The sequence below is a fragment of the Salvelinus alpinus genome, chromosome 21, assembly GCF_045679555.1.
Source record: "Salvelinus alpinus chromosome 21, SLU_Salpinus.1, whole genome shotgun sequence".
Classification (NCBI taxonomy): Eukaryota; Metazoa; Chordata; class Actinopteri; order Salmoniformes; family Salmonidae; genus Salvelinus; species Salvelinus alpinus.
In genome coordinates this window covers 23,497,665-23,520,408 of record NC_092106.1, presented here as the reverse complement: position 1 = coordinate 23,520,408, position 22,744 = coordinate 23,497,665, and the positions used below count along the sequence as shown (strand labels likewise).

Here is a 22,744-nt window from a genome sequence, read left to right as displayed (position 1 = left end):
ATGTACCGTACAGAACTGTCCTATCATTCCTGTGACTGCTCATTTAACAGTTAGCTTTTCAATGTGTAAAATCTAATGGATGTTCTGTTTTAATGGTGGAAGAGATGAGCCCTATTGGAGATGATCAGAGGAGATCTGAGGGCCAGCGTACGGTACTGTGGTACAGTGAGACTCAGTCTGCCTCCCAAATGGCACCCTCTTCCCAATTGAGTGCACTATTTTTTACCAGGGCCCATAGGGCTCTATTCAAAAGTAATGCACTATATACGGAGTATAGTGCCATTTGGGACAGAACCTGAGAGGCATATTTCCAGGCTTATAGATCCAGAGATCATGAAGATGAATGGAGCTCATTAGAGAGGGACTCCACTACTCTGTAGAGATGGGGAGATTCTCTGCTCTTCTCTGCTCTGCCTGAGGTGAGACTATCATTGGCCTCAACCACCGGCAGAGGAAATGCAGCATCTCTGCCTCAGAGACGGGGTGTCAAATCTGAAATCTATATCAAACATGAATCTCTAGCAGGGAAGCGAACAGAAACAACACATCACATTACCTCATATTGCGGGGGTTTTTACGTGTAGGAATGAGGATTGATTACTGACTAAGTAGGATCAGTACACTGCTAGGGCTCAGTCAGGTTTTTTACTATGTTTGTATTTTATCTCTCAAATTGCACTACAGAGAATTGACATGCCAGACAGGACACTCTTCCGTCTAAAATTGAATCACGGCAGATGGTTCTCCCTTTGATTTTGATTACCAATATGTTCACCTCCATCAAAATCAATTGTTGCGTTTGCAGTGGATGAGTCACAGCATTAATAATAAACATACACTGAGTGTACAAACATTAAGAACACCTGCTCTTTCCATGACAGACTGACCAGGTGAATCCAGGTGAAAGCCAGGATCCTTTATTGATGTCACTTGTTAAATCCACTTCAATCAGTGTAGATGAAGGTGACGAGGCAGGATAAAGAAGGATTTTTAAGCCTGGAGACAATTGAGACATGAATTGTGTATTTGTGCTATTCAGAGGGTGAATTGGCAAGACAAAAGATTTAAGTGCATTTGAACGGGGTATGGTGGTAGGTGCCAGGCGCAACGGTTTGAGTGTGTCTAGAACTGCAACGCTGCTGGGTTTTTCACGCTCAACAGCTTCCCGTGTATCAAGAATTGAGGCTCTTCTGATGGCAAAAGTGGGTGCAACTCAAGATTAGGAAGGTGTTCCTAATGCTTTGTCCACTTTGTGTATTTAGCCAGTGTGCTCTGCTCTGCTAGATCTGGCCTTTAAGATGCTTCTCTTCAGCACCTCATGTTCTTCGCTCCTTGAAAAAGGGATTCTGTTTGCTCTTCAGTTGGCTACCTAAGTGGCATTCAATGATTCACCAATGACTGCTCGCAATCAATCATCTTTCACCACAATTGAAGCACTGTTTAGGACTAATATAAAAGTATGACTCAGGCAGAGAAGCAGCAGACTGTGAAACCTTGAACTGAACTGTTGTTCTAAGGCAGACTGTGCTGTTGTTCTAAGACAGACTGTGATGTTGTTTTAAGACAGACTTTTTTGTTGTTCTAAGTTGGGTTGCACATTTTGAGGAATATTCAGAGGTGGAAACTTTCCGTGGGAATTAACGGGAATATATGGAAATTAACATAAATATATGCAAATTAATATTAAAATTAATATTAATACCATTTAAATGTAGATGTTTTTTGCATCGGATGGTCCAAGGTCATTGATGACTGCCTTCAGCTCCCTTGTGTCTGTGCTCTTGTAGAATATTGGTTGATGGGTGGAGATGATGTAGTTAATTATTCCTTCCCCATGAATATTCAACCACCCATCTGAGATGATTGCAATACAGTCTGCTTTCTCTACGATTTGCTTGACCTTCACTTGAACTCTGTTGAACTCTGCATCCTGCAAATGAGTAAATATAGCATTTCTGGTTGGAGGGGTGTATGCTGGGCAAAGAATGTTCAGAAATCTCTTCCAATACACATTGCCTGTGAGCATCAGAGGTGAACCAGTTGCATACACAGCTCGAGCAAGACATTCATCGGCATTTCTCTGACTACGTTCCTCCATTGAGTCAAAAAAACTTCTGATTCCAGGAGGACCATGAGCTGTTGCTATCGATAAGGTGTCTGATTCATCATTTTCACCTCAAATAGAGTAGAGGGACTTTTGTCAGAGGTTGCTTGATGTGAGCGCTGAGGGAACTTTATGCACTTGGCCAGATGATTCTGCAGCTTTTTTGCATTCTTCACATATAATTTGGCACAGTATTTGCAAATGTACACAGCTTTTCCTTCTACATTAGCTGCAGTGAAATGTCTCCACACATCAGATAGTGCCCGTGGCATTTTCTTGTAAAGATTAGGGAAAAAATTAGCAAAAAAAAACAAATACAATTCCATGTACAGATAAATAGTTAAGCAGTTAGATTAAACAACTGCTTTGTAAGATAAATGTTTTAAAATGAAACATGTATGGAAATTGCCGAATTAACACTCCTCAGTTAGCAGGCTCAAGCAAGCTAAAACCCACATGGTAGCAGAAATTGTTAACAAGTTAGGAATGACTTAAACACACTTTACTGTAGGCTACTATTTACTAGTTAACAACAAATCATGTATTTCATATAAAATATATTCACCCCACCCAGTATTGTAATCAAAACTTACCAGCATGTAGTCCTTGGCTCAGACAGTGTAGTAGTGTGGGCTTGATAGCATCTCATTAGTGTGCAAGATCTTGAGAATCAGCTGTGCATATGATGGAAGAGTGCACTGCACATGTGATGGAAGAATGCACTGTGCATATTCTAACCAACATATGCCACAAGACCTAGAATTGCCTTATGTGTATCCCACAAAAAAGGTTCACTGTTATAAGATAACTTTTTTGATGAATTCCCCAAATTCCCGGGCTTAACTTCCCATGGAAATTTACCGGAAAGTTTCCGACCCTTTGGGACACTAGTTCTAAGGCAGTTCTGTTGTTCTAAGACTGGTCTGTTGTTCTAAGGCAGTTCTGTTGTTCTAAGACAGACTGTTCTGTTGTTCTAAGACTGGTCTGTTGTTCTAAGACAGTTCTGTTGTTCTAAGACAGACTGTTCTGTTGTTCTAAGACTGGTCTGTTGTTCTAAGACAGACAGTTCTGTTGTTCGAAGACAGACTGGTCTGTTGTTCTAAGACAGACTGTTCTGTTGTTCTAAGACTGGTCTGTTGTTCTAAGACAGACAGTTCTATTGTTCGAAGACAGACAGTTATGTTGTTCGAAGACAGACTGGTCTGTTGTTCAAAGACAGACTGGTCTGTTGTTCGAAGACAGACTGGTCTGTTGTTCTAAGACTGGTCTGTTGTTCTAAGGCAGACAGTTCTGTTGTTCTAAGGAAGCGTAGAGAATCAGCAGCAGCCAGAGGATAGAGTGTGTCATGCTACACCCCATAATGAGTGCTCAAGTGCTCCACTGCATTCCCATGCCCTCCTCAGTCCCCTCCCTGCCCGCCTCCGGTCTCTCTCTCTCTGTCTAGCTACATCTGAATCAGTGCTTCCCCTCCTATTGATCCTCTCTCTGGTGGACTCCCAGGCTGGCTTAGCTGGCACGCCCCATCCTCCAGCTTCCCTGCCTGCCTGCCTGCTCAATGGACACGCAGAGAGCCATAAATGGTACCATGTTCCCTACATAGTGTAGGGACTAGGGTGCCATTTGGGACGCAAGCAAGGCAGCTTCTGGCTGAGTGGTTATTGTTCTTTCTCTCTCTCTCCCTGTCTCTCTGTGTTTTTGTTAGTCACCAGAGGTACAATAGAAACTGGTCAATCTGTAGAGCCTAAATGGCTACCTCGATGCTAGAGAGGACAGCTGCTGCGTGGGCTCATTGTTTTGCCCATGTGATGGTGTCGTGACTCATGAAGAGGGAACAAAATGTGGGGCCACTTTGATTACATTTTGGCAATGAAGAATCAAATGAACATTTTTATGTCTCTGCGTGCAATTTGAAGGAAGTTGCTAACTAGCGTTAGCGCAATGACTAAAAGTCTATAGTAACTGCTAGCATGCTAGTAGATACCAAAGACTTCCAGTCATTTTGTTAACGCTAGTTAGCAACTTCGTTCAACTTCCTCTAACTTTCTTCGTACGGGATGCAGCAACATACAAATGGTATCCAGGAGTTTATTGGATTCTGGGGGAGTAGATAAAGAGCTTCATTGCCAATATACCGAGTATCCCTGTAAACCTCAGAATGACTCATCTTCTGTAGCCAGAACAGATTTGAGCCGGCAAGGTGAACAAATGTGCTGTCTTGCCCTAGAGCAAGGCAGTTAACCCCCAACAGCAACTGCTCCCCAGGCGCCGATGACGTGGGTGTAGATTAAGGCAGCCCCCCGCATCTCTCTGATTCAGAGGGGTTGGGTTAAATGTGGAAGACACATTTCAGGTGAATGCATTCAGTTGTGCAACTGACTAGGTCTTTCCTTTCAGGAGCTCTATCTCTATAAGTGCCATTTCCTGCCTAGCCTACTTATCATGGCCTGTATTCAGCCTACTAAATGTTGTCTCATTACAGAAGAGCTCATCGTGCCATGATGGGCTACAGACGCTCTGCTCTCTCCCTGCTCTGTCCCTGCTCTCTCTCTGCCTCCCTGGGCTTTTGTTGCGCTGTGCACAGCTGAGGCAGATGCTGAGGTGCACTCACACAAAATGCCTGAATATTGGTGAATCTCATTGGCTACAAGCAGCAGCTCACAGGGCAGGCAGCGCTCGCGAGCTGCTCATTGAGTCACTGCTCATCTTCAACAATGAGGAGAAAAATAACCTGGCAATTATTCAGAGACTTCGAGGAGTATTGCTAGCTCTGATTTCTGTTAGTTTATTTGAACCTGGTCTGGCTCATGATACACTACACAGCCAAAGTATGTGGATTCGGCTATTTCAGCCACACCCGTTGCTGACAGGTGTATAAAATCGAGCACACAGCCATACAATCTCTATAGACAAACATTAGCAGTAGAATGGCCCGTACTGAAGAGCTCAGTGACTTCCAACGTAGCACCGTCATAGGATGGCACCTTTCCAACAAGTCAGTTCGTCAAATTTCTGCCCTGCTTGAGCTGCCCTGGTCAACTGTAAGTGCTGTTATTGTGAAGTGGAAAAGTCTAGGAGCAACAACGGCTCAGCCGCAAAGTGGTAGGTCACAAGTTCACAGAATGGGACTGCCGAGTGCTGAAGCGAGTAGCACGTAAAAATAGCACGCCTTTCCTCGGTTGCAACACTCACTACTGGGTTCCAAATTGCCTCTGGAAGCAACGTCAGCACAAGAACTGTTCATCAGGAGCTTCATGAAATGGGTTTACATGGTTGAGCAGCCACACACAAGCCTAAGATCACCATGCGCAGGGCCAAGCGTTGGCTGGAGTGGTGTAAAGCTTGCTGCCATTGGACTCTGGAGCAGTGGAAAGAGTGATAAATCACTCTTTACTATCTGGCAGTCCGACGGACAAATCTGGGTTTGGCGGATGCCAGGAGAACGCTACCTGCCCAATGCGTAGTGCCAACTGTGAAGTTTGGTGGAGGAGGAATAATGTTTTTCATGGTTCGGGCTAGGCCCCTTAGTTCCAATGAAGGGAAATCTTGAATCTTGAAGGCACTGCAGGAGGTTTATGATAGAAGCGGATAAGGATGGGAATTTCCAGGGACCTCACGATACGATATTATCACGATACTTAGGTGCAGATACGAAATGTATTACGATTCTCACAATTCTATATGTATTGCGATTTGATATTGCGATTCGATGTTCCAAACATATTGCTCACTATATGCCTGCTGTAGAGGGACAAGAGAAAACGAGTTTTGATCAGTAATGGAAATAAAAGTGCTGAAAACAAATTGTCTCTTTATTTAAAAAATAAAATTGAGAACAAGCTATGAAAGACAATGCTGGAATGTTGGTGCAGGTACAGCCGACTAGTGCAAAAATAACGTGGTTCATCCCTACATCCAGATCTACTGTTTATGCTCACCTTGTAGTGATGAGGTAAAAAGTCGATACAGTTACATTTCGGCATATTATTTTTAACAGTATATATTTCATTATATCGTTTTGACAACATTGCAATATTATTTTTGCACTAGTTGGCTGTACCTGCACCAAAATTCCAGTATTTGTCTTTCATAGCTTGTTCTCCCATCTTCTTTTTAAATCGAGAGCCAATTTGTTTTCAGCACTTTTATTAAATATTTGGGGTTTGACTGAGAAGGAATGGCAATAGAAATCAAATAGACAATCCTACACAATGATAGGGCTCAAAATGGTCCACCTTGGGCCAGAGCAGTGCTTGGTTTTGACCCTCTTGTCCTTATTCTAATGTGCACAGCGAGGTTACATAACCTATACATATGCTGCCCTGTTATGTCAACTGTTGTTTTTGTGTTCTCTTTCACTTACAGTGCTACTGCAAACAAAATTAGTTGTCTGCTGATGATTGTAGTAGAAAATAATATCTCTCTGAATGTAGTATTTTCATGTGTAAATATGAAAGCTTTTTCATGATAATGGATTTACTGTTAACAAATAACGTCTTCCTGGAATGAGCAGGCGGGGAGCCTCTGGCGGTTGCTTTTATCTGTAATAACATTAAAGAGATTTGTTTTCTCTGCAAAGATGTCATCAAGGCAAAGGGTGGCTTTTTGAACAATCTCAAATATAAAATAAATGTTGATTTGTTTAGCACTTTTTTGGTTACTACGTGACTCCATATGTGTTATTTCATAGTTTTCATGTCTTCACTATTATTCTACAGTGTAGAAAGTAGTAAAAATAAAGAAAAACCCTTGAATGAGTAGGTGTTCTAAAACTTTTGACCGGTAGTGTATATTATTATTATTTAAATGTTGTTTAAAGAAAATATTTTCTTCTCTCCGCTTCTGACTGCATGTGCTGCTGCAGCGACGGGGGGGGGGGGGCATTGCCTAGGGAACCAACGTCTCAATTCCTACAACTCCTTGCTTGTTTCAGCAAGGATCAACAAAGTTTCATTACGTTGTAGAGTCCATGTTCCCACAGAAACAGACTCAACTGCACCACACCCGGCTGTTTCTTCTTTAGTCAGCTGTATGTTCCACACGCAGAAAACAATGGTTATGATGGGCCGTCTTCATCCGTAACTGTCGGTTACATGGCTATAGTTATGGAGTAATTGTCCCAGCCCTGTTAATGCCGCTCATATTAGAAACCCAGTTATATGTTCTATCCTGCTTTCTGTTGTGCCACTTCTGTTTTTGGCTGAGAGTAAATGCACTGATTAACTGTCCTGGGGGGTGTTTTGAGCCTGGTAGATATTGATGCCTGTGATTTCAACTGAAGGGCACAGTATGGATTGACAGCACCGGCTGAGCCTCAAATGATACGTAAAATATTGCACTTAAATTTGTGACTTCAAAGCGCATCGCACCCAGATGACATGTTCTTCAGAGTAATGGACCAGTGTGTTTTCTCCTGATCAACTTGTTCAGACTTTGGACCATGAAACAACCCAATGCCCCATGATGTTGACCACATGACTGTGTGTTAGTGTGTGTTCATGTGTGCAGTATCTATCTACTAACACCCTGGCCATGTTAATGTTAATCCACTTCCTTGGAGGCCGTGTCCTTGAATCAGACATGGCTGTGGAGTGAGAGGGAGGAGTGAAGGCGGATGAGAAGAGCGAGCTGGGAAACATGTTTCCATAGCAACTGGTAGCAGTGAATATAACTGTGGTTGAGAAGCATGAGCAGCAAGCAAATTCCCATCCACTGGCTCCCTCCCTAACTTACCCCTTTTAATACAGCCAACTAACTGCACAGTCAGATGAGCTTTGGGAGGCAAATGTTTACTTGAAACCTGTGAGAGATCAGTGCAGTGGTTTTATTATTTTGTTAAACAAAACATTTTGTAAAAGTCAGAGGAGTTCACTTCAAATAATAACGATATTGCTTCTTTGCTGGTGTGCAGTGACAAATTGATGGTATTTTAGCCTATTTTACAAGTCAGTAGCTACAAGCTGATATAACACTGAATTATGTGCTTCACAGCTGAGTTGAAAATAATTGCCCCAAAAAGCTGTTGAGAATGGATGCCCACATCATCCACACTGTATTAATTGGTGTCTTGTAAATTGATTTGTTTGATGGGCCACCCACAGAGAGGTTCCTCCTCTCCCTGCTGCTGTGTGACGAATTGTGTTCCAAATGGCACCCTATTCCCTATATAGTGCTCTACTTTTGACCAGATCCCAATGGGCCCTGGTCAAAATAAGTGCACTATAAAGGGAATGGGGTGCCATTTGGAACATACCCATGGAGTTCTGTGGATTAGAGTCTGTTTGACAGACAGAGTTATGTGACCTGGCTGTGACAGTCAGCCTGTCACACGAAGGTTTAGTCCGGTGAATCTGGGTGTCCCTGACCTCTATGCGTGAAAGGAGGCAGTGAGGCACATAGGTAATAAGATTAATCCCAGAGCACACACAGCTAGGGGAGCAAGACGGGAGGAGAGTTCAATGCAGAATCCTAATAACAACATAACTAGGGCCTGTATTCATGAAGCGTCTCAGAGTAGTAGTGCTGAATCTTATCCGGGATCAGTTTTGCCTTTTATATTATAGTGAATTAGGGCTGACCCCATCTAGTCGACTGGTCGATTGTTTTGTTTGATAGGCTGTTGGTCAACCAAGATTTCTTTAGTCAAGCAGTAGCAAAAATAAATAAATCACGCCTGTCTGAGTGGAGGTCATGGGGATGACACAGTCCATCAGTCTAAATCAAAGGCTTACACTTTTTTCATTAGACCAGCCTCTCTTATCAGGAATCAAGGTAAGACCCAAGTGCAGGCTGTGTGAAGTAACAATGTTTATTGTAACAACAGGGGCAGGCAAACGACAGGTCAAGGCAGGCAGGGGTCGATAATCCAGAGCAGAGGCCAAGGTACAGGATGGCTGGCAGGCTCAGGGTCAGGTCAGGCAGGGGTCGATAATCCAGAGCAGAGGCCAAGGTACAGGATGGCTGGCAGGCTCAGGGTCAGGTCAGGCAGGGGTCGATAATCCAGAGCAGAGGCCAAGGTACAGGATGGCAGGCAGGCTCAGGGTCAGAGACAGGCAGAGGTCGATAATCCAGAGCAGAGGCCAAGGTACAGGATGGCTGGCAGGATCAGGGTCAGGTCAGGCAGGTGTCGATAATCCAGAGCAGAGGCCAAGGTACAGGATGGCAGGCAGGCTCAGGGTCAGAGACAGGCAGAGGTCGATAATCCAGAGCAGAGGCCAAGGTACAGGACGGCAGGCTGGCTCAGGGTCAGAGACAGGCAGAGGTCAGTAATCCAGAGGTGGACCAAAGGTACAGGCTCAGGGTCAGAGACAGGCAAAGGTCAAAAACCAGGAGGACGAGAAAAAGAGAGACTAGGGTCAAGTAACATCAATCCAAATATGGAGTTGATTTGAATTGATTTCTGGTGATTGGACTTTTTTTTTTTTAAACATACTCACATGCCCCTATCACTTCCATTAATTGTTAGCTTGTGGTGGCTAAAGTTAGCTGACGTTTATAGTGGCTGTTTAAGGAGAACTGAACCATGTATTACAGTTTATCCTGGCCCATAGACTACGTTCTAACATCAAGTTGTAAAATAGTGAACTACTCCTTTTAAGCTAATTTCCTGCAATTCTACATGTTTTGCCATGGAGCTGAAATAAAATGTTGCAGTTTTAAAGCCACATTTCCTGCAATTCTATGCATTTTGCATGGCTAATGCTTTGTTCTTATGCTTTATTCTTATGCTCAAACATAATGACAAAATCAATGGGGACCTGACTGTCTAGCTTTCATTTTGTTTATTGTACGTTCTCAAAGATTATAGGCTATTATTTTAAAATATATATAGTGCCCTCTGTAATTATTGGGACAGTGAAGCATGTTTTCTTCTTTTGGCTCTATACTCCAAAATACTCAATTTAAAAATCAAACAATGACTATGAGGTTAAAGTGCGGACTGTGAGCTTACCTTTGAGGGTATTTTCATCCATATCGGGTGAACCGTTTAGAAATTACAACACTTTTTGTACATGGTCCCACCATTTTAGGGACGCAAAAGTATTGGGACAAATTCACTTATACAGTGCCTTCGGAAAGTGCTCAGACCCCTTGACTTTTCCACATTTTGTTACGTTACAGCCTTATTCTAAAATGTATTAAATGAATAAAAATCCTCAGCAATTTACACACAGTACCCCATAATGACAAAACAAAAGCAGGTTTTTAGATAATTGTTAACAGAAATATCTTATTTACATAAGTAGTCAGACTATGAGACTCGAAATTGAGCTCAGGTGCATCCTGTTTCCATTGATTATCCTTGAGATGTTTCTACAACTTAATTGGAGTCCACCTGTGGTAAATTCAATTGATGGGACATGATTTGGAAAGGCACACACCTGTCTATATAAGGTCCCACAGTTGACAGTGCATGTCAGAGCAAAAACCAAGCCATGAGGTCGAAGGAATTGTCCGTAGAGCTTCGACACAGGATTGTGTCGAGGCACAGATCTGGGGTAGGGTACCAAAAAATTTATGCAGAATTGAAGGTCCCCAAGAACACAGTGGCCTCCATCATTCTTAAATGGAAGAAGTTTTGAACCACCATGACTTCCTACAGCTGGCCGCCCGACCAAACTGAGCAATCGGGGGAGAAGGGCCTTGGTCAGGGAGATGACCAAGAACCCGATGGTCACTCTGACAGAGCTCTGGAGTTCCTCTGTGGAGATGGGAGAATCTTCCAGAAGGACAACCATCTCTGACACACTCCACCAATCAGGTCTTTATGGTAGAGTGTCCAGACTGAAGCCACACCTCAGTAAAAGGCACTTGACAGCCCGCTTGGAGTTTGCCAAATGTCACCTAAAGGACTCTGTCTGATGAAACCAAGATTGAACTCTTTGGCCTGAATGCCAAGTGTCACTTCTGGGGGAAACCTGGCACCATCCCTACGGTGAAGCATGGTGGTGGCAGCATCAAGCTGTGGGGATGTTTTTCAGTGGCAGGGACTGGGAGACTAGTCAGGATCGAGGCAAAGATGAACGGAGCAATGTACAGAGAGATCCTTGATGAAAACCTGCTCCAGAGCGCTCAGGATCTCAGACTCGGGTGAAGCTTCACCTTCCAACAGGACAACGACCCTAAGCACAGCCAAGACATCGCAGGAGTGGCTTCGGGACAAATCTCTGAATGTCCTTGATTTGCCTGGACTTGAACCCAATCGAATATCTCTGGAGAGACCTGAAAATAGCTGTGCAGCGCCGCTCCCCATCCAACCTGAAGAGCTTGAGAGGATCTGCAGAGAAGAATGGGAGAAACTCCCCAAATACAGGTGTGCCAAGCTTGTAGTGTCATACCCAAGAAGACTCGAGGCTGAAATTGCTGCCACAGGTGCTTCAACAAAGTACTGAGTAAAGGGTCTTAATACTTACACTACCGTTCAAAAGTTTGGGGTCACTTCATCTGACTCTGGGGAAATAGATCAACCTCATTGCCAAAATCCCAAACTACCCCTTTAAGATTATAGCACACTGCATATCCCTAAGCCTGCCTTTCCCTGATTAGTGCTCCTCCGTTGGCCATCTACTGCCTACGAGCAAGTTTTTCTATTTGCCCTCCAACTGGACTCTAGCTAGCTGGAGAGACTTTAATTTATTTTAAGTGAACTGTTGATAGGAGAACAATTAGTATGCCCTTCATTTATCACTGTCTATGCAGTGGAGCTACTGTGAACTGAGAACCAATTAGCGCTTCCAGTTTAGAAGTATTTAAAATCCCAACTCTGGGTAGACTACAGCAGGTGTGGTGGTGTTTCTGTATGTTAGTGCAATGGGGAATTGGGGGTGGAGAGAAAATCTTCAGATGCAATTTCTGTTATTGCCGTGTGTTTGACATGCAGTCCATACAGCAGGAGATGAAACGTGTTACGAATGAATAATCTGAGAACATTTGTTAATAGATGAATAATGTTGAGGCGGAGGGCTAACATGCTGCTTCCATGTTGTCAGTTTGGCATCTCTGCTCCACTCCAGTGGTCTTTCTTTACAGTAGTGAGAGGGAGGGAGGAGCAGAGCTAGCGCCATGGGGGAGAATTTACTTGGCCAGCTGTTAATGGATTATTAAGCATGCACATAACCAGTAATTGTGAATGGGATGAATTCCTTCCAAGTGAACTTTTTGTTTAAGTCAGTAAGAGTTATTGTATCACACTGTAGGCTGACAGGAATTATTGATTTCTTGGAGCTGTAAAACACATCTTAAACATATTTTTTTCACCATGGGCTTGGGCTGTAAAACTCCAGTTGTTGCCATGGAGATGGCTTCTTTAGCCTAAATTCTGCTGTGTTGTTGAGCAGTTCTGATGGGCTAACCTTATTTCTGTATAAATAGCAAAATAGGGAGGAGATATGCTTGTCTGGGCATTGCTGAAGCAGGCCATCTCTTGCTCTCGCTCTCTCGCTCTCTCACCCCCATCTCTCTCTCGCTTTCTCACCCCGTCTCTCTCTCTGTCTCTGTCTCTCTGTGTGTGTGTGTGTGTTTGTGAGATAACATTTATCTGCTGGCCACTGTGCTCAGCCAGGTCTTGACTGCATATTGTATTTGGATCTTGTCTTTAAAGCCCCCTATCTACTGTAAACTATAAATTGCTCTCCTCTCTCAATCCAACACAATCTCACACTCAATTCGTACCAAAAGTATTTCAGCAAATATTGTGTGTTTTTGTGCGTTTTTGTGTAGCTTAATTCGTGCAACTTCATTTGTAGGAAAAGACACACATTTTTGTGCGACTTCATTCATAGGAAATGCATTTTTGGGGGGCAAACTTCGGAACAATCTTTTGAAAGTTATTAGAGCAATGCATGATGGGCAATGGTGATCTACACTGCCTTTTTTGTGTCCCACATTTATTTACCCAAGCACTCACTTCTGTCATCATGAATTGCTTTGAGAGACTAGTCAAGGATCATATCACCTCTACCTTACCTGACACCCTAGACCCAATTCAATTTGCTTACCACCCCATTAGATCCGCAGATGATGCAATCACCATCGCACTGCACACTGCCCTATCCCATCTGGACAAGAGGATACCTACGTAACAACGCTGTTCATTGACTGTAGCTCAGCCTTCAACACCATAGTACCTTCCAAGCTCATTATTTAGCTCGGGGCCCTGGGTCTGAACCCTGCCCTGTGCAACTGGGTCCTGGACTTCCAGATGGGCCGCCCCCAAGTGGTGAAGGTAGGAAACAACACCTCCAATTTGCTAATCTTCAACACAGGGCCCCGAGCTAAACTGGGATAAGGATTGATTGAATATGTCCGTAAACACACCAGCCAGCTGGTCTGCGCATGCTCTGAGGACGCGGCTGGGGATGCCGTCTGGGCCTGCGAGGGTTAACACGTTTAAATGTTTTACTCACGTCGGCTGCAGTGAAGGAGAGTCCGCGGGTTTTGGTAGCGGGCCGTGTCAGTGGCACTGTATTGTCCTCAAAGCGAGCAAAGAAGTTGTTTAGTCTGTCTGGGAGCAAGACATCCTGGTCTGTCGTCTGCATACTTGATGATTGGGTTGGAGGTGTGCGTGGCCACCCAGTCATGGGTGAACAGGGAGTACAGGAGGGGGCTGAGCACGCACCCTTGTGGGTTTTGCACCCACAATGAAGCAGCGCCTCTTCAACCTCAGGAGGCTGAAGAAATTCGGCTTGTCACCAAAAGCACTCAAAAACTTTTACAGATGCACAATCGAGAGCATCCTGTCGGGCTGTATCACCGCCTGGTACGGCAACTGCTCCACCCACAACCGTAAGGCTATCCAGAGGGTAGTGAGGTCTGCACAACGCATCACCGGGGGCAAACTACCTGCCCTCCAGGACACCTACACCACCCGATGTCACAGGAAGGCCATAAAGATCATCAAGGACAACAACCACCCGAGCCACTGCCTGTTCACCCAGCTATCATCCAGAAGGCGAGGTCAGTACAGGTGCATCAAAGCAGGGACCGAGAGACTGAAAAACAGCTTCTATCTCAAGGCCATCAGACTGTTAAACAGCCACCACTAACATTGAGTGGCTGCTGCCTTACATGTAAAAAATGTATCACTATCACTATCACACTTAATATAATGTTTACATACCCTACATTACGCATCTCATATGTATATACTGTACTCTATACCACCTACTGCATCTTGCCATCTTTATGTAATACATGTATCACTAGCCACTTTAAACAATGCCACTTAATATAATGTTTACATACCCTACATTACTCATCTCATATGTATATACTGTACTCTATACCATCTACTGCATCTTGCCATCTTTATGTAATACATGTATCACTAGCCACATTAAACAATGCCACTTAATATAATGTTTACATACCCTACATTACTCATCTCATATGTATATACTGTACTCGATACCATCTACTGCATCTTGCCTATGCCGTTCTGTACCATCACTCATTCATATATCTTTATGTACATATTCTTCATCCCTTTACACTTGTGTGTATAAGGTAGTAGTTGTGGAATTGTTAGGTTAGATTACTCGTTGGTTATTACTGCATTGTCGGAACTAGAAGCACAAGCATTTCGCTACACTCGCATTAACATCTGCTAACCATGTGTATGTGACAAATAACATTTTATTTGATTTAGTAGACCTGATTACCAACAATAATCAGACAGCCAACAGGGAGGAGGTGAGGGCCCTGGCAGAGTGGTGCCAGGAAAACAACCTCTCCCTCAACGTCAACAAAACGAAGGAGATGATCGTGGACTTCAGGAAACAGCAGAGGGAGCACGCCACTATCCATATCAACAGGACTGCAGTAGAGAAGATGAAATGGTCCACCCACACAGACAGTGTGGTGAAGAAGGCGCAACAGTCACCTCTTTAACCTCAGGAGGCTGAAAAAATTTGGCTTGGCCCCTAAGTCCCTCACAAACTTTTACAGATGCACAATTGAGAGCCTCCTGTCAGGCTGTGTCACTGACCCGGTACGGCAACTGCGCCGCCCGCAACCGCAGGGCTTTCCAGAGGGTGGTGGGGTCACCGGGGGCACACTGCCTGCCCTCCAGAACACCTACAACACCCAATGTCACAGAAACGGCAAAAAGATCATCAAGGACATCATCCACCCGAGCCATGGCCTGTTCACCCCGCTATCATCCAGAAGGCGAGGTCAATACAGGTGCATCTAAGCTGAAAAACAGCTTCTATCTCTTGACCATCAGACTGTTAAATAGCTATCACTAGCCTGCTACCACCCGGTTACTCAACCCTGCACCTTAGAGGCTGCTGCCCTTTATACATAGACATGGAATCACTGGCCACTTTAATAATGGAACACTAGTCACTTAAATAATGTTGACATACTGCTTTACTCATCTCATATGTATATACTGTATTCTATTCTACTGTATTTTAGTCAATTCCACTCTGACATTGCTCGTCCTAATATTTATATATTTCTTAATTCCATTCTTTTACTTTTAGATGTGTGTGTATGGTTGTGAATTGTTAGATATTACTGCACTGTTGGAGCTAGGAACACAAGCATTTTGCTACACCCGCAATAGTATCTGCTAAATATATGTATGTGACCAATACAATTTGATTATATTTTATTTTATTTGAAAACAAACGTGTTAACAACCCAATATTGTTAATCTACCATGTTGTCACCGAAATAATTATAATATAATAGTAGCCTTAGATTGATAGTTTTTATTCAGAAAGGCCCTTTTTTCTTCGTAACGCATTTCATATTTCGTGGAGCCTACATTACATAATTGTCTTCATAATGTATTTAATACAAGGCTCCACTTTGTGTACATTACACCATTCTTTCATAATGCATGTTATACAAGGCAATGATGAATTTTCTGAGGGTTGCCAGATTGGATTTTAAAAAATTGTGGTATTGATGAAGGTATTTGATTGGGCAATGGGGATACATTTTTATGATGGGAAATTATAATACACTCCATAATACACACACGCACACAAACAATTACACACATATACACACACTCACTTTGTTTGTACTCATGTTATAGCCAACTCTTGACTTTTGTATGAATTATTTTTTATAAAATATTTTTTATCTAAACTCAGAAAAAAAAGAAACATACTCTCACTGTCAATTGTGTTTATTTTCAGCAAACTTAACGTGGAAATATTTGTATGAACATAACAAGATTCAACAACTGAGACATAAACTGAACAAATTCCACAGACATTTGACTAACAGAAATTGAATAATGTGTCCCTGAACAAAGGGGGGGTCAAAATCAAAAGTAACAGTCAGTATCTGGTGTGGCCACCAGCTGCATTAAGTACTGCAGTGCATCTCCTTCTCATGGACTGTACCAGATTTTCCAGTTCTTGCTGTGAGATGTTACCCCACTCTTCCACCAAGGCACCTGGAAGTTCCCGGACATTTCTGGGGGGAATGGCCCTAGCCCTCACCCTCCGATCCAACAGGTCCCAGACGTGCTCAATGGGATTGAGATCCGGGCTCTTCGCTGGCCATGGCAGAACACTGACATTCCTGTCTTGCAGGAAATTACGCACAGAACGAGCAGTATGGCTGGTGGCATTGTCATGCTGGAGGGTCATGTCAGGATGAGCCTGCAGGAAGGGTACCACATGAGGGAGGAGGATGTCTTCCCTGTAACGCACAGCTTTGATATTGCCTGCAATGACAACAACCTCAGTCCGATGATGCTGTGACACACCGCCCCAGACCATGACGGACCCTCCACCTCCAAATCGATCCCGCTCCAGAGTACCATGCCTCGGTGTAACACTCATTCCTTCGACGATAAACGTGAATCCGACCATCACCCCTGGTGAAACAAAACCGTGACTCGCGACTCGTCCATCCTGTCTCCCTGTAGCGCTGTCTTAGGCGTCTCACAGTACGGACATTGCAATTTATTGCCCTGGCCACATCTGCAGTCCTCATGCCTCCTTGCAGCATGCCTAAGGTACGTTCACGCAGATGAGCAGGGACCCTGGGCATCTTTCTTTTGGTGTTTTTCAGAGTCAGTAGAAAGGCCTCTTTAGTGTCCTAAGTTTTCATAACTCTGACCTTAATTGCGTACCGTCTGTAAGCAGTTAGTGTCTTAACGAACGTTCCACAGGTGCATGTTCATTAATTGTTTATGGTTCATAGAACATGCATGGGAAACAGTGTTTAAACTCTTTACAATGAAGATCTGTGAAGTTATTTGGATTTTTACGAATTATCTTTGAAAGACAGGGTTCTGAAAAAGGGACGTTTCTTTTTTTGCTGAGTTCAGTTGTCATGTATTCATTGTCTTTAACTGGTTAAAGTTTGTAGTTTGCATGTTTCAGTAATGATTAACATGGTTAAATAGTCGTATATCTCTGCTTGATTTATCTTTTGGTATATTTGGCATTTTTATCCATATTCTGTATTTCCACTGAAGAAAAATAATAATTAATCAACATGCTACTGTAAATAAATGGACACTACCTGTTATAAAACAGAAATTGCTCTCCGTAAATGAATGGTGAGAAATGCTCAGTCTGAAGCCATTTGAGTATGGGTTTCACAGCAATATAATAATGATACAAGTTACATCAGCTTAAAAATTGTGTATTTATAACCTCTGGGGTATAACATGTTGGGCAAAGTGGTACAGGAGAGTCTGACATATAACCCCTAACTTGAGTTCAGTCTTCGCCAATGAGAACCAAGAGGAGCTTCGTCCTTTATGATTGGTCTTGATTCTTGGCCATAGGAAATCCTACATCCATCTCATTAGATCAGAACAGGATGGATCAACATATTAGTGGTTTGCATCCTAAAAAAAGTCTAGTTGTGTTTTGCTGCATAACACACTTACATTATCTGTCTACCCATATGATGTGGATCAACACCATGGTTGTAATAACACTTTAAACAGATCGTTTGTAAAGGTGTAGAATGTGTTTGTTTTGGGTAAGTTAACTATGTAAATGAGACAATCACAGAGGAGTTTCTTCTGAATAACTGGTCAGGGCATACCACTTCCCATTTAGCTTCAGACAACTTTGATCTAAGGCTTGATCACACCTGTAGTGACTACTTCTATCCGTTACGCCCATTGTTGCTTATCCATTGTTCACTAGATATATCAGTGTAATTACACCCAACACAATGTTGAAAAACAGAATGCTTCCCACCACTAGATCACATAACTAGATGTCAGCTAGACGTGATCCCAACACTTCCACCAATGTAGCAGAAGAAAGTGAAAGCTGCAACAGGGACTCTAACCAGGGCTCATACGTGGCAAAGTGAGCTCTAACGGCTGTTGACATGAAAGCCTAGTAGACCTCTGGGCAGAGGCAGTAGGCCTACAATGCTGGCATATGCCTTGTTACAACAGCCTAAGTATATAACATGATTGATATGACCATAATAATCATCATGAAATGGCCTTGGAAGTGCCATAAGTGTAAGTCAACATAATTCATTATTTTACATGAACCTGTTTAACTGCATTGATATGGCTTAATTGTTCATAATCCAGACTTGTTATAGTTGCAAATACCATGCAGTTGCACCAGGGGAATTTAAACCAAACAGATTGTTTTTGCAGGTCTTCTGTTTCCCCACATATATTGATTAATTAATTTCCCATCATGAACATTTATCCCCAATCAAATTCCTTCATCGACACCACCCCAAAAAACAGACAAATACACATTTTTATTCCAATCTGGCAACCCTCATAAAATCCGACATAGCACGAGTATCCCAAAAGTATTATGCGAAAACAAGCAAAGAAATTAACATTGGCATTGAACAAATGTAAGGCTACTATTATATTATATGTTTTTCAGTGACAAGCTGGTTGATAAACAATATTGGGTTGTTAACACATTCGTTTTTTAAATTAATAATTGTGGGACACAAAAAAAGGCAGTGTAGAACACCATTGCCCAAAATGCATTGCTCCAATAACTTTCAAAAGAATGTTCTGAAGTTTGCCCCCAAATAATGTATTTTCCTATGAATGAAGTCGCACAAAAATGTGTGTATTTTCTCATGAATAAGGCTACACAAAAACGCATGAAACACTTTGTACGTATTTGCACGAATTGAGTGTGAGATTGAGCGACACAATCTTACATTGGTTTCAAGTTCCCGTGGCCAGAGCAGACTTTACGATAACTTACAGTATCTGGAGCCTATCTTCTCTCATGTATTAGAGGCTGATCCTATCTCTCTCAGAAATCTGATCCTTCCCTTGTGGGGTGCCTTAGTAAATTGACTCCCCCTAATCCAGTCTACTGCAGCCTAGACAACCAGACAGCCAGATCCTTAATATCACCCATTTGGTAATAATGCCCTCTGCAATTAGGCTTATTTACATTTCAAAAGCAAGCTAATCTTGCATGCACAAATGGATATCGCCATGATACCTAGCTACCGTTGTTTTTGTTTTGATGGGACATTATATGCTATGTGCTTATACTGGATGACAGAGTGAGTTAACCTAATCTTACTGAACATCTGTAGCTAATACTCTACTGGTCATCTGGAGCTTTGATGTTTGCACACAGAGATACACTATGTATCACAGGGGCAAGGATTACATGTCTCACTCTCCATCAGAAACCAACCGGACATGCATAGTTAATCTACTGCTTTGTACTTGATGTTAGTTTTGCTTGGCTTATGATGTTTCTGCTTGCTCTATATTCGAAATGACTACTTACTTGCTATTCTTGGTGGTGGAGACCCCATTACAGCTGTGTATCTTCCATACGGGCTGGCCCAGACAGAGGCTCCTCAGAGAAAAGTAGCTAACGCAGGAGCCCTTTTGATAGGTCAGGGCTGAGTCCCAAATGGCAGCCTATTCCCTATATAGTGCACTACTGTTGACCAGGACCCATAGGGAATAGGGTGCTATTTGGGATGCAGCCCCAGGTCTCATATTGGCCCTCTCACCAGGCTCCTCACAGCATCACTCTGGATAACCAGACAAAAGGCTGATGAATGAGACGATAGCTGCCTGGCCTCGGAGGGATGTCTTCTTCAGTCAGAAGTGGGTGGTGCTTATGGTGTGTGGGAGAACGCTGAACGTATGAATCTATCCTGTTAAGTGGAATGGAGACAGACATTTGCTATGAGTTTAATTTCTGGTGTGATGTTGTTTATTACCAAATGGCTCTATGTAAATTTGATATTGATGTGTCTTAATTTATTCTTCGAAGTGGGCGAATGAGTCATGGGTTTTGTCATATTGAAAGCTGCAATATAAGTAAGGTGTTTTCCCCAAAGAATTGATGTGAAGTTGATTAGCACGAGGTTCTTCCAAGGGGAGGCTAATGAGTTTGTATAACCAGTTTGTTTTTATGCCGCTCATTGTCTTCACGATTCCAGAATACTTGGAATGTCGTTGATGTTTTGGTCAATTGTCATTTTCCATACTCAGTGGACTAGCCCAATCTGATGATGTATGGCTCTTAACTTCTATTTGGAGCATTATAAATCTGATATCAGAGCTGAGTTGACAGTGTAATAAATTAGTAGTGCCATTTCCAGAATGTTATTTCTCTGGGTTGATGCATTTGGCTTATATGGATAGTAGATAACATCTCACATCAATCACCTCTGATGCAATCAAATATTTTCTAGGAAATGTCCAACAAATACAGATTGATATGCTGCAGCCCTTCAATACCGGGTTGCCCTCTCTTCTCAGCATATTACGATCACTAGGGAGATGGTTGATGTCTATTCCCTTGTCTTTAAAGCCTTGTTCACAGTGCAGGCCTTAATGCTCAAATCATTTTTGTTTTTCAAATCTGTTTTGGAATACTGACTGTCTAAACAGCAAGTTGCGAGTGGCCAGATCAGATGTGTGTTCAGACTGACATGGCTACGCTAGTTGTTATAGTGATGTCAAGTGTGTGTGTGTGTGTGTGTGTGTGTGTGTGTGTGTGTGTGTGTGTGTGTGTGTGTGTGTGTGTGTGTGTGTGTGTGTGTGTGTGTGTACTCAGAAGTTGTAGTGTAGCAAGCTAAGGTGACAACAATGCCTGCCATTGAAGTCTCCATGTTGCTTTGAATGTTTGAAATCATAGTGTAAGAACAGTTTTAAAGCCTCAAAGGATAAGATGATGCAAATTTGTAAAAACAAATAATTTTAAAATACCCCTTTTTCGTCATATCCAATTGGTTGGTAGTTACAGTCTTGTCCCATCGCTGCAACTCCAGTACTGACTCGGGAGAGGCAAAAGTCGAGAGCCGTGCGTCCTCCGAAACACAACCCAGCCAAGCTGCACTGCTTCTTGACACAATGCCCGCTTAACCCGGTAGCCAGCCGCACCAATGTGTCAGAGGAAACACTGTGCACCTGGCAACTGTGTCAGCGTGCATTGCTTCCCGCCAGCCACAGGAGTCGCTAGTGCGCGATGGGACAAGAACATCCCTGCCGGCCAAATCCTCCCCTAACCCGGATGACGCTGGGCCAATTGTGCCCTGCCCCATGGTCTCTCGGTTGTGGCCGGTCTCTCGGTTGTGACTGTGATGCAGGGCCTTAGACCACTGTGCCACTTGGGAGGTCCAACTTTCAAAACATGTCACTTTTGGCTAGCCATAGCAGTCAACTAGCTAACTAGGTAGCTGTTTAGCCTGCTAGCACATTCATTCATTGTTTGTAAACAATTAACAAGCTAGATAGCTACCTCGTATTCTTGTCAAACTGTCAACAGTGTAGCTAGCAAGCAACAAGGTATGCCAAATAACAGTCTAGAAATCATTTAAGGGCAAATAAATCAGATTTGACCATTCAGACACAGGTGACATGGCCATGAAGGTGGTTTAAAATGTGGTTTGAAATATCTGATTCCATGTGCTTTTTGTCTGTTTAGACTGCAGGAAAAATATGAGATTCGAATCGGATATGCAAAAAACAAAGTGTCACTTCATACTGCCAGTGTGAACAAGGCTTTACTCTCTGCGGGTGTCAGCCAAGTGCATCGTCTTAACGTGGTCTTTCAATAAAGCAAAGCCTCAATCAATCTGCCAGAGGTGCTTCTCTGATGCATGAGCCATGGCTTGGAATAGATTTCTGTGTTGTGATTGAACAATTGATTTGGAAGGGGCATTTTTTCTCCCCCCTTGCCTGCTCCACTGTCAATAAGAGCAGTAGAACCTTACCTACCTACCTGCTTGCTGCTATCAACACCACTGAGATGGAGGCTACTGTATCACCTCAGGCATGGACAAACTTCTTTCTCTCTCTGCAGCCAGTTTTCTCTTTGCTGTGTTTTGTTTACCATTTCATGTGCTTCCTACTGGTTCACCCGAGCTTGGTTTACAGTAGGATATTGTTGCTGTGGAGGGGTCGAGGTCTGCGTCCCAAAATGAATTATCCTATGGGGATAGCCGAAGAACCCTTTTGGAAGCCTTTTTTTCTAAGTGTAGTGCACTATATAGGGAATATAGGAGTAGCCTATGCCCATGTGGTTGCAGTAATAAAGCCAACTAGCTTTCTATTTCGTCTGTCATGGTTAGCTATGGCAGAACTGGAGGTTTCCATCAAATCAAATTCATTTATCAAGCCCTTTTTACAGCAGAACCCAGCCTAAAAGCCCAAAGAGCAAGCAATGCTTTCCATAATGACAG

General features: G+C 43.0%; 1 protein-coding gene across 7 annotated transcripts in view; it reads left to right on the top strand.

The window, feature by feature from the left end:
- Positions 1-22,744, top strand: part of ncam1b (neural cell adhesion molecule 1b) — a 109,463-nt gene that overhangs the window by 54,885 nt on the left and 31,834 nt on the right. The gene's annotated exons all lie outside the window — the stretch shown is intronic.